This window comes from Erythrolamprus reginae, chromosome 3 (genome assembly GCF_031021105.1).
Source record: "Erythrolamprus reginae isolate rEryReg1 chromosome 3, rEryReg1.hap1, whole genome shotgun sequence".
NCBI lineage: Eukaryota > Metazoa > Chordata > Lepidosauria > Squamata > Dipsadidae > Erythrolamprus > Erythrolamprus reginae.
Genome location: NC_091952.1, coordinates 96,051,630 through 96,064,617, shown reverse-complemented (window position 1 = coordinate 96,064,617; position 12,988 = coordinate 96,051,630).

Below are 12,988 nucleotides of genomic sequence, written 5' to 3'. Positions count from 1 at the left end.
TCAACAAGACAGGCCCAGACTTCAGAGGATAACCAGAACTGCTGAAAAAACCAATTATCTCCAACCTGCCTTTCATTGAGGACCTGTATACTGCCCAAGTCAAAAGGAGGACTTGAAAATAGTTACAAACTCCTTGCATCCTGGACACAAACTATTTCAAATCCTATCCTCAAAATGACACTATAGAACACTGCACACCAGAACAACTAAACACAAGGACAGTTTTTTCCCCTGAATGCCATCACTCTGCTAAACAAACGTAAATTGAAAGCATATGCATCAAACAATTTTTTGTGTGTCCTATCACACATTTCTCTCTCTCTCTCTCTCTCTCTCTCTCTCTCTCTCTCTCTCTCTCTCTCTCCTGCCTCTCTTTAAGGACTTGTCCAATAAAGAATTGAATTCTGTCCTGTTCTGTTCTATTCTATTGTATTCTATTGTATTCTAATTCTATTCTATGCTACCTTACCCTACTCTACCCTACCCTAACCTATTACTCTACAGTATTTCAACTCCAAACTACACATACTCTCCATCATTGCTATAACTGAACTGTCCCCTTCTTTCCAGAAATCTAATATTTCATTCTCTTCTATTTGTAAAGCTATGATCAGTGAATAGAGAAGAGACATGTGTGCAATTATGTGCTGCATAACTGATTTGGCAAGAATCCAAAACAAAGTGCTCAGATTATTTTAGCCAATTAGAATTAAGGCAGTGTATAGCAAACTTTTCCTTATTAAGTTTCTGGGGGATCACAGATGTGATGTTTACATTCTATTCAAAGGAACATGATATATGTTCACATCCAGTTATTTTCTGTTCACAATTTGTTAAAAGTCCTCTTTCTCTCTTCTTTTTTGTAGGAGGGGAAAAATACAAGCTGGAATGACTAATGTGGGACAAAACTGGAAAGGGTATGACATAGAAAAATTGGATATAATTTGGATGAAGTATTATAGTTTCTCAAAGTGCTTGGAGTTATGGATTATTCAACATGGAGGACCACATTTGATAATGGAAAGAAGCATTAATATATGTGAACACTTCTTCAAAGCATTAAAATAGCTGCATCTTTTGGAAGGTTTGGTGCAAATGTTTTAAAGGCTGCCTTGTTCTTCATTTATGTGCTGTACGTACAGGACCATCTGCTTCTCTTCAGTGATGATCCCACTATAATTCTCTTGGAATATTTGAAATTGCTTCTCAGTGTTGTGGTTAGTTCTGGCCCAGCTCCTGCCCCAAGGAATGTGCAGGGGGATGTGGGGGAAACATCCACATGCCGTAGGCCTGTTTTGCTCCCAGTAGAATCTGCTGACGAAGCCTCCTCTGACCAAGGAAGTGTGAGTAACAGGGAAGAGGGGAGTTTGGCAGACAGCCCAGGAGGAGATCAATCATCTGTATCATCCCTGGATTCTGAACAAGAATTAATGACACATCCACACATGTGTAGAGTGATGCATAGGAGACAACAACTGAAGGATTATTACAAGAGAAAATGAGGCCACCTGTGGTTGGGTGGGGCTGCTGTAATTAGTGCTATAGATAAAAGTGCAGCCTGGTGTTTTAGCCTCATGGCAGTTTATCTGATTCATTGTTTCATCAAGATCGTGGTTTTTGTGCTGTTCAAGATTGTGTGTGGACTCTCTGGACTTTAGAATTGGACTCAATTTCCCAGTTATTGGGTGAGCAATTGGATTGCATTTGGCCTGTGCCTTGTGTGTACCAGAAAATCCCTTTGACATTTAAAAAGGGAGCTGTTTCTGTTTTTCTGTTTATAAAAACTTTTGGGTTTTCCTTTTATCATGTGTTGTGTGTCTTCCTGGACTAATTATCCTGTAATTCCGGGTGGTTGAAACATGCAGAACACTCAGAATTTTCTGGAAGCATGTGCCTGGATCTTTACAAAATATTCCTTTGAATGCTCTGCACAGCTTTTACATACTACTTTCTGAAGCTTTAATGCCTTAATAGGAATAAAATGACCAAATTTAACATTGTGATGTAGCCAGTAGCATTCATAGTTAAATTGAGTGGTGGGTTTGGCTGGTTAAGGCTATGCATTTGAAAATATGGGTTCCCTGACAAATTCTAAACCAAAACCAAAAAATATCAGAATGATTAGCAAAAAATAGCAAAAAAAATAATAATGGAAAAAAGATGGCACACATGATGTCCCAGCAAAGATGGTGCTGAAGCAGTCCCATGCAATTTACGTAATTGGTGAGCTGCTACCAGAACAGCAGAGTGGACTGTACCAGTAGGAACCCAACACTGCAACAGATGCGAGGCTAAATTTTACTGATAGTCCAACTAATATGTAATTCTTTCTCTTACAAGGGATATAAAATTGAAGTTCAAAAACTTCAGAAGGAACACCATCAAGGCTTTCATTAATGTTATTTCTACTAAAATATTAAAGTTAATTTTAATATACAAAATATTCTTTTTAAAGTACGTTTATTGATGCATTCTGAGAAATTTTTTTCAGTAACAATGTCCAAATGAATATTTAAAAAAGAAGAGACAAGTAGCTTTAAAGATAGCTTTAGAATGTTCCTATATCAATTCCCAAACTGCATTGCAAATACCAAATTGGCATTATAGTACATGCAAATGACTTACAGATTTGCTTTTATGCTTTGAAAGCAACCATCAATAAAATCACCAGGGTATGATATTTTTTAACAGATCCAGTGTTCTGTATAAATTTGAGTGAATATGATAGAACTCTAAGTCAAAATATCATCCTCAGGAGAAGGCTTGTTCTTAGTGTAAAACAGTAGTTTCTTATCTTTCAGCAGGGGCGAAATGTTCCGGGTTCACTCGTGCCTGTTGGTCATCGGAGAGGTGACCGCAAAGGGATTATAAGGCTCCACCTATCTGCCTGAATTCTTTTACTCTCTGCACATGCACAAAGCATTCTGTGCATGCATAGACAGTAAAAGAACCCCAATGGTGGCATCCGGGAGGGTGGGTGGAGCCTCACGCTCCCTTTGTGACCGGCTCTCCAACGACTGACAGGTACGAGTACTTGAGTGCATAACCCAATCACAAAAATCTGTGAAACTTGAGCTAGGCTGTTTCCCTGGTGGCACAGTGGTTAGAATGCAGTATTGCAAGCTAACTCTGCCCACAGCCTGAAGTTCAATCTTGATGGGGTTCAACCCTTCGATCCTTCTGAAATTGGCAAAATGAGGACCCAGATCACTGGGGTGGGGCAATACGGTGAAGCTGTAAACTGCCCAGCATTATGGAGCGATACACTTACTGTAATCCCATGTGCTATTGCTATATGCATTTTCTTAAGACTGATTTACATAAGGAGTCAAATGATATCAACATCCCTAGAATTTTTTTCAACATTATATACATGCTAGTTGGGGAGATTGCAGAAATCAGAAAGATTTGCCTTCAGACCAAGGGTTGACCATGTAAATGTTTAATATTTTCAGCAGTGGGAATAAATATGAAAAACGTAGATTGGATTGTTGGAACTCAGTGCTCTACTTCACCTCCAAGCTTTGTGGGATGCTTCTTAATGCTTGATAATAGTATAGCTGATAGTTTATTGCTAGCCTTGTGGATAGCCATTATATCACAATGAGAAAAAAAAATCTAGTTAGTCATGTTAACATAATAGGCAGCAAGAGGTCATCCTATAACCTTACTCTGATTATAGAAATTCATGATCTGTTTCTTAAAGGCTAGGATGTTGTTATTTCTTGTCTCTGAAGTTTTATTTACAGGTCATCAGTTGTTCTTCAAATGAAACCTCCCAATCGAGAGCCAGGTTAAATATAGAACATTCAATCAAGCATGTAAGAAGTGAGCAGGAGCTTTAGCCTTCATACAGTACCCATCTGTAATGCCAAGCTTCATTATTTTCATCATCCAATCACACATGTCATTTTCAAATGCATTTGAATTTTGCAAAGAAAAGGGTTTAATGAGAAGTATGAATTTAGTTTTTTATTTATATTGGATTTGTACTCTGTATATTGTATTATTGTTGTTCTGAGCTGCCCCGAGCCTTCGGAGAGCGGCCACATACAAATTTAATAAATAAATAAATAAATGAATGAGTGGATCAACAAAAAGAGATCAGAAACCATTCTCTGCATTACATTTCCAATATTTAAGTTATCAGTGACAATCATAGAAGCCAGTGTTGCGGCGCAGGCGGAGTAACAGTCGGACAACAGTAATGGGTATAAATAGGGTCACTTTTATTAACTCAACTTAATTAACTAATTAACCAAATAAGCCCACGTGACCTGCAGTGGTGCATAAACTCAAATGGGGGCGGAGTTAACTTCAACACAAACTCAACTGAGCAACTCTGGGCGAAAGCTCCATGCCTAGGTGCAGGGTCATGGTAAAATTACACCTGCGCCCTGCCCCTGGCAACGCCCCCTTGGCGTGTGGGATGGCTCGCCACTGGTCACTGGTAATATCCATGCAGCAAGCCACAGGAGAAACCCCCCTCAACGAACCCAGGCCGGTCGAGCCCTGTGATCCGAGAGGAAGATCCCCCCTTCACCTCAGTAGAGGTGCCCCTAAAGGAGATCACCGTTGCTGCTTACGCCCATTTCCGCCCCCTATCGGCCACAGCAGGGGGTGAAATTTTTAATTTATTCCCCCTGCTCCCCCCCCCTGCACATGAATGTGCAGGCACCTCTGCAGGTCCGCTAGAAATTTGTCATTGCCCCTTTCTGACAGATGAACTCCGTCCTGCCTGTATAAGTCCCTGAGGGATGCCCTAATGTCGGGGTGGTCTATCACCCCACCCCCTTCACGGAGTAACCATTTCCTGACTGCTCGATTGACCCTCTTCCTAGCCCCGTCGACAGCCCTGGGATTTCTAGCATGTCTCCAAACTCTACGGGGCAAAATGTTGGACCAGAGGATGCGGGTGTCCGGCCACCGCTTCCAAATAACCTGCAATCCATCCCAAATGTGCCACAGCAAGTCAACGCCCGTAATAGCTCCCAGGTCATTGCCTCCCACATGCAAGACCAACCAACCCGGCACACCCTGCACCTTCCCGCTGTTGAACAGCAAGGGAAGTAACTCCAACCAACGTAGGCCTCTACGACCCAGCCACTGCACCCTAACATGCCGGTCCAGCTGCAACTGCGTGCCTGGCGTTGTCTCCTGGGCCCGCCGCTCGGCCCAGTATACCATGCTGTGGCCACAGATCAGGACTCTACAGGTCCCCTGCACGTCATCTAAAAAAGGGGGGGGGAAGAGACAAAACAAAGTAGCATTAGAATCGGCCCCTGGGCCGCGCCCTGTCCCGCCCCTACTCACCTAAGGACGGATGTAGGCCCGGAAAGCCGTAGAACGCCAACGGCCCACCGCGCGTATGTCTGGCGTGCTGAAACCAACTGCGGCTGCAAAAGAGGCTGCGCCGATCCTGAAAGAGTGCGTTCCGTAATGCCTGGGGTCCAGGCCCATCTGGGCCAGGGCCTTGGTTGCCACAGCCCAGAACTGGTACCTAGTGAGAGGATCCCCGGAGGCATGGCAGAAAAGCGGGCCGGGGTAGCTTCCCCGGACGCCCCAATACGATGAGATTGCCCCCACCGGGCACACCTTCCTCTGGCTGGTCTTGGAAAGCTGGACCGTCACGCCCCGGCCCCTCTGATCTGTTTTGGAGCAGCGCAGACGAAGGAAAACTGAGCCCCGCCGAAATCGAATGTCCCTAGCTGTAAAGGCGCGGCCAGAGTGATCGAACTTGGATGCCGCCAAGACCTCGCTTATACGAAACGCACCAAAAAACAACGTAACCGCAACCGCGCGGTAAAGGGCTGCCTCATACTGGGAGCGACACAGCTTGTCCCACAAATCACCCAAAACCCGTAAATGGGCCAACTTGAGGGGGCGTCTCCTATCACCCCGGGGCGGGCCCCTCTCCCTGACCCACCCCTCCAGTACCTTTTTAATCCTGAAGTCACCCGTGTTATCCAAGAAACCCCTGGACTTGGCTATGAAAGCCAGGCCGGCCAGTTTGCCTCTAATTGTGCGGGCTGACAACCCCCGGCGTTTACTAAGGGAACAGAACTCCAACAAGTGCTCCACCGGGGCCGGCCAAAGCTGGTCGTACCGCTTATCGTGACGAAAAACCCAAAATTCCCTACCTGCCCGCTGGTAGGACCTCCTGGTGCTTGCTGCTATGGACAGGTCGATTGCCCTGTTCACGTCGGCCCTCCAATCTGCCACAGGAGCGGGGGGGGTGCCTCCGGTTGTTCCGCGGCCTGTGGGGCAAGCAGCCGGAACCTAGCCAACTGCCCCCTGGACAAAGCGTCTGCTACCCCATTCCTGATCCCCGGGACATGGTGAGCCCTGAAAAGCATGTTCCGGGCCAAGCACCTCACCACCATGTGACGCACCAAACCCATCACTCTCTCGTTCTTGGAAGAAAGTGTGTTGACAACATGGACAACCGCCATGTTGTCGCACCAAAAATGTATTGTCCTATCGGTGAAGCTAGGGGACCATAGCTCGATAGCCACGACAATTGGAAACAGCTCCAAGAACGTCAAGTCTCTGCACACTGCGGTGCCCTGCCACTCTTGAGGCCAGTCCGCCCTGAACCACCTATCCTTCCAAACCACCCCAAAACCAACTGCTCCGGCTGCATCGGATTTCACTTGGAAGTCGCCTTTCAACAGCATATCCTGTCTCCAGAAGGAGACCCCATTATACCTCTGCAAAAATTCCTGCCACACCCCCAGGTCCTTCCTCACGCTAGCTGTCAAGCGGATTCTATGGTGCGGCTTGGAAAGGCCGGCCGTTGCCTGGTAAAGCCTAAACATAAACGCCCTACCTGGCGCTATTACCCTACAAGCAAAGTTCAACATACCCGCCAGTTCCTGTACCTGCCTAAGGGTCACCCTTCTGGCGGCCCTAATAACCCCAATTGTGTCCCGCAGCTTCGCTAGTTTTTCATCCGGAAGCCGGCAGGTCTGGGCAACCGAGTCCACCTCAATGCCCAGGAATGTAAGCCTAGTGGTGGGCCCCTCGGTCTTCTCATGCGCCAGAGGCACGCCGAGGTCCCCGCATAACCCCTGAAAACCTGCCATTCCCCGCTGGCATTCTTCGGAACCCGCCGGCCCCGCGAAAAGAAAATCGTCTAAGTAGTGGACCACTGACCGAATCCCAGAACTCCTCACGTGGGCCCATTCTAGGAAGGAACTGAACTTCTCGAACAATGAACAAGAAACTGAACAACCCATCGGGAGGGCCCGATCAACAAAGAACCCTCCCTCAAACTGAAAACCTAAGAGGTCGAAATCCTCGGGGTGAATCGGCAAGAGCCGGAAGGCCGACTTGATATCGCACTTACCCATCAGGGCCCCCGGACCGCACTCTCGAACCACCGAGACCGCCGTATCAAAGGAGGTATAGCGCACCGAACACAGGTCATCAGGAATATGATCGTTAACTGAGTTGCCCGGAGGAAAAGACAGGTGGTGAATAAGCCGGAACTCCCCCGCCGCACGCTTGGGCACCACTCCCAGGGGGGATACTTGCAGAGAGGGCAGGGGCGGCTCCTTAAAGGGGCCCAGCACCCGGCCCTCCCGCACCTCCTTCGTAATTTTATCCCGAACCACCTGTTCCATTCCGGAAACTGACCTAAGGTTCTTAGCCAGGCAAGCAATCCTGGGCCCCCTGTACGGAATTCTAAAACCCTCCAAAAAACCAGTAACCAAGAACTCGGCCTCTTTCTTAGGGCGAAAACCCCGAAGCCTGTCTTTCAACCTATCCAATTTAATGGGGGTTGGCCCCTTTGCCCTGAGCTCCAGGCACCTGGGCCTTAGCCAGGGCAACTGCTGGTTTGTTGCCGCCTCCCCCCCTGCCCCTATAGCAGGCTGATATCGGGTGTCTGCCATTACACAACGAGCAGGCATGGCGAAAGCGACAAGCTGGCCTGGCACAGGCTCCTCTGGCGCCGTACTCGTAACAGTACGGCTGGATCCGAAAGGGCGAACTCGTCGTACCCCGCTGCGCCGAGCCCTGGGTCCCCGAGACCGCCCCCGGGCGGGGGAGGGTAGCCTCTTTCCCCTGGGTCAGCAGCAGGTGGCCGGTAGGCGTCCGCCCGCTAGCCGGGGTGGCGGGTTGCTGCGTGGCTTGAAGCCACAAATCGTTGTGCCGCATGTCCCACGGCCAGTGCCTATTGTGTGCGGCAAACCTCCTAAAATCCTCATCGTATTGCTTCCACGCCTCCCCACCGAACTCCTGGTAAGCCCGTAATATCATATTCATATATAGGATAAGCTCATGGGTCTTGTGAACATCGTCTTCGACAACCACGGAATGATACGCCAGAAAGGCGTATGCCCATGATAAAATTCCTTTATCCATCTTGACCTCCTTTGACTCCACCGCCCCCTTCTTACCTTCCACGTCCTTGTCCTTCTTAGATTTTTTTGGCAACAAAATCTTAAATATATCGACATAAGCCCCGCGCCAAATCTTTCGCTTAAGGGCCTGTGACATGTGCATGCTAAGCGGAGTGTCAGGGAGGCCAGGGGCAAAAGGGTTGTCACTGTCGACAGTGGAGGTATCAGTGGACTCTGTGGTCGTGGACTCAGAGCTATCCCTTGAGGGGTCCCTCCTTTTCCTGCCCCTCTTTGTCTTCCCGTGTTTTCGGCCCCTCCCCCATACCTGGGCCGCCGTGCGCGAACGCCATGTGCTATGTGATTTATGTGACTTGCGTTTGACCGCCCGTACCCTGCCTCGTGGTCCCCGTGGCCGGGACCAACGATGCCCGGGCACCGGGCACTCACCCCAATGTGAAGAGTCGTCATCAGCCTCTTCCGAGGCAGAAGCGGCCCTGCTTCCACGTCTCCTCTTGCGCCTTTTCTTGGCGCGCCGGTCGGAGCGCCCCCTCTGAGACCTTTCTTCCGATTCCGATGAGCTTCGGGTCCCCTCTGCGCTCATGGCACCCCTGGCGTCCTCGTGCCGGGATCTGCCCCTCTTCCTTGGCCCCTCATCCAATTTTTCAAGTAAAGCAGAAAGAAGGTGTGAAGATACAGAGACTGACTCCTCCCCTGTACCCTCATTCCCCACAGCCCTTGCTGGGGGGGACCCCTCCTCAGACCCACTTGTTTCAAATGGGCTGGGGTCACCCTCCCCGGGCTCTGAAACCTCCCTCCTGCTGCCACGTGGCCCCCTGGCTGGGGCCCTCCCCAGGCGGCGGCCTGCTGCCCTAGGAGTCACCTCCTGGCGCCTTGGGGCCCGCCCCCTGGTGGTCTCCTCCCCCCTGAAGCTGCCCTCCCTGCTTGGCCTGCTGTCCAGCTCAGCCCCAGGGGCCTCCCCCCAAGTCCTCTTGGGGGCCCTCCTCCTGCCCGTACGGCGGGGCTCAATGGGGGGGTTGTCTTGAGCGCCGGCCTGCCCCCCCGCTGCCCGCCGCCAGGTCCCAGGTCTTGCCCTGCTGCCCCTCGCCATTATTCCTCCCCCCTCCAAACCAGAGGAGGCCCGACAAACCGCCGATGCCTCTGGCGCTGTCGGCCCGGGCCTCCTAATGCCGCCCACGCGACCGCTGAGGCCTCCGGGCCTTGCCGCGCCCACTCCGCCGTGCGCCGCCGGCCTACGCCTCCTGATTGCCTTCCCGACGATCGCGGCAGCCTCAGAGGCTTGTCGGGCTCCCTTAGCCAGCTGGCTGTCGGCCCGAGCCTCCTTTCGCCGCCCACGCGCTTCGCCGCTTTCGAGCCTTCCGAGACGTCCGGGAGCAGCAGGGCTGTCTCCAAACTGCCGGGCGAGGGTAACTGCGCCACGAGGCAGCCCCTTTTATAGGGCTGCCTCACCCTCGCCCAGCCAATGGGTGGCCCGCGCCACCAAACTTCGTCACTGCGGCCCCCTGGGATGACGAGGGGCCGCAGGCTCCGCCCCAACATGGCGGCCTCCTTTCCCGGTCCCACGCCGCAACCCCGCGCCGGCTGGTAAGTCGCCGGCGGCATTCCCTCTAATTTTTTTGGGGGGTGGGCAGAAAAGTATAGTGTCTGAGTGGCAGTCCCTTCGGGACCGGGCGGCACAGAAATAACAAACAAACAAACAAACAAATAAAAAGCCCACCCTGTTTTGCCTCAGAGAATTTCAAAATAAAATACTGTACTGTGTGTCTATAACAGTGAGCTCATAATAGGGCAACTCTATCAATATCAAAATGCCACTTAAATAGTTGAGCTAGTTTCAAACTAGATTTTGATTTTCTTTCTCTCTTCCTTACTCCCATTGTTTTTCTTTCTCTTTTCCTTCTTCTCTTTTTTCTATCTGTTTCTCTCTCTTCCTCTCTTCCCCTCTCTCTCCTTCCCTCTCACTCTTTCCCTCTCGGCTTCTGGGCAGGTTTGGAAAACTCTGAGTTGATGATGATTTTTAAGTGAGCGATTGCTCACTGCTCAGCTTAGAGGGAACTATGATAGAAGCAAGTCCATTTTCTGAACATTTTCACTGGTCTTTTCTTTGCCACAGTCCACAGTTTCATAACTTCATTGTCAAAAACTTTTTAAAAAAATATAGCAAACCATGTATTGAGTTTGAAAGTTAATTTCATTTTCAAAACTTGAAAATAATCCATGGATGATACTCAGGCTTCTTTGACTGAGTTTAGAGTGCACCTTTTATTTTGAATCTTTATTATGTTTGAGTCTTTGCAGATTTTAATTGCTGAAAATGTTTTCTCTCTTTTCAAACACTTAATTTATATTGCGAGGTAATGAAGTTCAGGAAAGCTAGAGAAATGGATCAGTTCAATTGTAATCATTTTATGAAGCTATTTAGATGAGCTATTATTTTAACATACATAACTGCAGACAGGATTTGGAAACGTCCTTTCCTTGCCATAAAACCAGAAGTGCTTTCTATAGACATCATTGCTGTAACTCTATGGACCACAGACCTGAAAAACATATTCTGTGGAGCCCAATGTCTTAGCATTAAACTTTCTAGCCATTTGCTAACATGTAGACATAACGGCTACACTGGAGTCTGTTAGATTAATAGCACATGGAGTTGTACAATGGATAGTAATGACTCTGAACTGAAGTAGCCATTATAGTTTATTAGATTATTGATCTAAAGAATTTGCTTGCCAGGCTGGGTTTTGCTATACAACTTTAATGACTTGTTGCAGGAACTCTGGGGTAACATTCTGAATATTATTTTATGACTTTTTTTTTTTAAAAAGGACTTGTTTACAATACAATTGATAATGGGGATGCTTAAAGCTTGCATTTGTTCTTTTTATATTAACCAAATTGACTAGAGCATCAATTGAGTTTCAACAAATTGCATAATTTCAGTGATTATCTAAGATTTAGATTGGTTTTCAATCTACAGAAGCATGTTTATTTTGCATCAAAATTCATTATTTTTCTGATAAAGTGTGGCTTCTGTCTTCTAGTTAACCCATGGCAATGATAATGTGGATTTTATACATGAAAATAAATTATTCCATTTAATGTGGAGATGCATGAAATTGCACACAGGAAACTAACATAAAACAAAAATGAAATGGCATGTTTATCTTTGTCTGGGTATGGACATATTAATACTGAAATCGCCTAATTTCTCAGTTTCAGAACTGAAACACAATTCTTTTTTAAAAATATGTACTACCCTAAACATTGCAATGGGGTACAATAAAAATGAATAATTTTGTTTATTCCCTTCCTTTTAGTCATTCCTAAATCCTGGCAATTGCCTGGACAACTACTTTGTAGTTCTCTTGGCAAAATTTTCTAAGGCCATTACTTTCATCTTAAGACTGAGAGTGATTGGCTCAAGGTCACTCAGTTAAGATCAGTTCCTAAGACAATACTATAATGTAGATTTCCTTGCTTCTAATCCAGACATTTAAGAATGTATAGGCTAGAAATTATAATTCCTATATAAAAAAAAGTACGCATTTCTGAAAATAAACATGTTATTTTGAAATTTCCTTATAAAATGTATATATTACATCCCAGCGGCCGATAAGGTCCCACAGAGTTGGCCTTCTCCGGGTCCCGTCGACTAAACAATGTCTTCTGGCGGGCCCCAGGGGAAGAGCCTTCTCTGTGGCAGCCCCGGCCTTCTGGAATCAACTCCCCCTGGAGATTAGAACTGCTCCCACCCTCCTTGTCTTCCGTAAACTACTTAAGACCCACTTATACCACCAGGCATGGGGGATTTGAGACACTTTTCCCCCAGGCTTATTATAATTTATGTTTGGTATGTATGTGCTGTTTGGTTTTTTAATTATGATAGGGTTTCTAGTTTTTTCTTAATATTAGATTTGTGCCTATATACATTGTTTTATCATTTGTTGTGAGCCGCCCTGAGTCTTCGGAGAGGGGCGGCATACAAATCTAATAAATTATTATTATTATTATTATTATTATTATTATTATTATTATTATAGTAATATTAAGTACAAAGTATAAATTGTACAAATGGCATTTTTAAAATAAAAAAAGGAAATCAAAATTAGAAAGAAAAAGAAAGTACAAATTAGAAATAGAAAGAAAGAAAGAAAGAAAGAAAGAAAGAAAGAAAGAAAGAAAGAAAGAAAGAAACCTAGAATAATAGATGGCTCCATTTCCTTTTGTTGCATTTCAGTCCCTTTTCAAAGTCAGGTATTAAAAACATGTAAAAGAAAATATACTAATTTTGTCTGAATATTATTTTATTTTTTTGTTGAGGTGAAGAACTATTGGCTGATTGTTTTTTTGGTCTTTCAAATGCAAGCTTAAAATCTAACAGTTGGTTTCCATAAGCAAAATTAACTCTATCATCTCTACCTTGAATTCTTTACTTTCCGGTGCCTTTTAAATCTGAGTTCCCTAATGGGAGTCATTGTTGCTGTAATTATTATTATTTGCAATACTATTAGTTAAAGTAGTTTTTTTTAAAAAAAATCATGTAATAAATGTTGAACAATTTAAAAATGTATGAAGAGTTTGATGAAGTGAAGAGTTTGAGGACTTCTATTTTCTGATCCATT